A 2,500-nucleotide genomic window follows, 5' to 3' on the forward strand; every position below is an offset into this window, starting at 1 on the left:
TGTTGTTACCCAATCTCATAATGTATGAAACTCCTGGAATAATAGAGGAAAGTGAAAATGAAAAAGAGTCAAAAGTGGAGGGTTGTGTTAATGTGACTACCCGCAGTATGGATAACAATGATCGAGTGAAAGTAATTGTACCTAACCTCGCAGATAAAGTAAAAATGAACAAGAAAAGCCTTGTTAAGTTACAGAGAGAAGATCCAACTTTAAAGGGTGTTTATAAGCAAGCATTGGAGAAAGGAATGGAAAAGGTACCTGGGTATTACTTTAAGGATGACTTACTTTTCAGGTTATATAGACCTCCTAGGCTGGGTAATGATGAAAAATGGAGTGACAGAGAACAGTTAGTAGGCCCTCATGATTTACGTAAAGATTTATTGGAGCTCGCTCATAATGTTTATTCACATTTTGGAATTACTAAAACTTACAACCGTTTAGCTTATGATTTTTTTCTGGCCTAAAATGAAGGCTGATGTTGTAAATTTCGTTAAACATTGTCATATTTGTCAAATTGACGGTAAGTCTAATGAGGTTATACCAAAGGCACCTTTGAATCCTATTATTGTACCTCATGAGCCATTCCATCGAATTATCATAGATTGTGTAGGTCCACTGCCAAAGACAAAGAAAGACAATCAATATCTTGTGACTATAATGTGCCCTACCCCACGATTTCCTATTGCACTTCCAGTCAGGAATATTTCCTCTAAAAATGTTCTTAACCACTTACTCAAAAGTATTTACAACTTACGGGTTTCCTAAGGAAATCCAGTGTGATAGGGGCACTAATTTTACTAGTGATGTTTTTCAGAAAACTATGAATGAGTTGTGTATAAAACAGTGTCTCTCATCTCCTTATCACCCAGAATCTCAGGGAGCATTAGAACGGCATCATCAGACTTTAAAGTCGTTGCTTAGGAAGTTTTGTATTGAATCTGAATCTGATTGGGATGAAGGCATAGACCATTTACTATTTGTAATTAGGGAAATACCTTCTGAGTCTCTAGATGTATCACCTTTTGAAATGCTATATGGTCGTAAAGTACGTGATCCTTTACAAGTAGTTAAAGATAAGTTACTTGACAAGTATAACTTAGAGGCTATAACAGTGAGTCAGTACCTACAGAAATTAAAGTGAAATATTAATAAGATTCATAAATTTGCTCTAAACAACTTTTGTAAAAATCAAGAAGAGATGAAAATTAGGCATGATAAAATCAGTAAAGATAGAAAGTTTAATGTGGGAGATTTAGTCTTGGCCTTCTATCCCATTACTGGTTCTCCTTTTAAAAGTAAGTTTTCTGGCCCTTATGTTATACAGAAACTTTTAAATAATCAGAATTATATCATAAAAACTCCAGATAGACGTAAAAGCACTCTGTTAGTCCATGTCAATATCATGCCGATTCCTCTGCTGCTCTATTTTGTTCCAGAGACACTGTTATTTTAAAACAAAAGTCCACCACCTTAAAGGATGTAAATTATTTAGGCTTAGATGAAATCTCATCTTGGGCTGACTTTTCTAATAAAGAAATCTTAGAATCTCTTCCACAGTATCTACAGCACCTAAATGAGGAGCAACGGTGTGATATTGAGAATCTGCTACGACAGTATGATTATGTATGTAGTGATAATCCCCGAGAATGCAGTGTTATTTCTCACGACATAGAGTTATTGCCAGGAATTCGTCCTATACGACAAAACTACTATCGAATCAATTTTAAAAAACTGAAGGTAATGCAAGAAGAGGTCGAGTATCTACGGAAGCATAAACTTGCTGTGCCTAGCAAGTCTCCTTGGGCTTCTCCTTGCTTATTAGTGCCCAAGCCTAATGGTAAGGTCAGGTTATGTACAGACTTTAGAAAATTAAATTCGGTAACCATAAAAGACAGTTATCCCCTACCACGTATTGATGATATACTGGACTCCATTGGTAAGTCGAAATATTTAACCCAAGTCGATATGCTGAAGGGATACTATAAAGTCCCCTTGTCAGGGAGAGCGAAGATGTCTGCTTTTATTACTCCCTTTGGGTTGTTTCAATATGAAAAACTTCCTTTTGGTTTGTGCAACGCACCTGCCACATTTCAGAGAATGGTAAATGAGATCATAAGAGATCTGGATGGGGTTTACGGTTACCTGGATGACATTCTTGTAGTATCTGACACATGGGAGGAACATCTTGGTAAGCTTAAAGCACTTCTTGATAGATTTAGAAGGTTGAGTTTAACAATAAATCTTGCTCAATCAAACTTTGCTAGAGCTCGTGTAAAGTACTTGGGACATGTTATTGGAAGTGGGGAAATCTTGCCTAAAACCACTAACATAGAAGCTATATTGAATTATCCCGTACCTACAAATAGAAAAGAAGTAATGAGATTTATTGGAATGACTTCATATTACCGCAGATTTTGCAAGAATTTCAGTAATGTAGCTCATCCATTGATAAACTTGACCAGTACTAAGACTAAATTCGTCTGGGATGAATCTTGTCAGG

General features: G+C 36.1%; 1 protein-coding gene and 1 long non-coding RNA gene across 2 annotated transcripts in view; one reads left to right on the plus strand and one right to left on the minus strand.

Moving 5' to 3' along the window:
* The window catches only part of LOC137640095 (alpha-1A adrenergic receptor-like), a 257,804-nt gene that overhangs the window by 219,888 nt on the left and 35,416 nt on the right, over nt 1-2,500 (minus strand). The gene's annotated exons all lie outside the window — the stretch shown is intronic.
* Nucleotides 1-2,500, plus strand: part of LOC137640097 (uncharacterized) — a 5,355-nt gene that overhangs the window by 2,459 nt on the left and 396 nt on the right. The window lies entirely within an intron of this gene.

Source organism: Palaemon carinicauda, chromosome 4 (assembly GCF_036898095.1).
Source record: "Palaemon carinicauda isolate YSFRI2023 chromosome 4, ASM3689809v2, whole genome shotgun sequence".
Classification (NCBI taxonomy): Eukaryota; Metazoa; Arthropoda; class Malacostraca; order Decapoda; family Palaemonidae; genus Palaemon; species Palaemon carinicauda.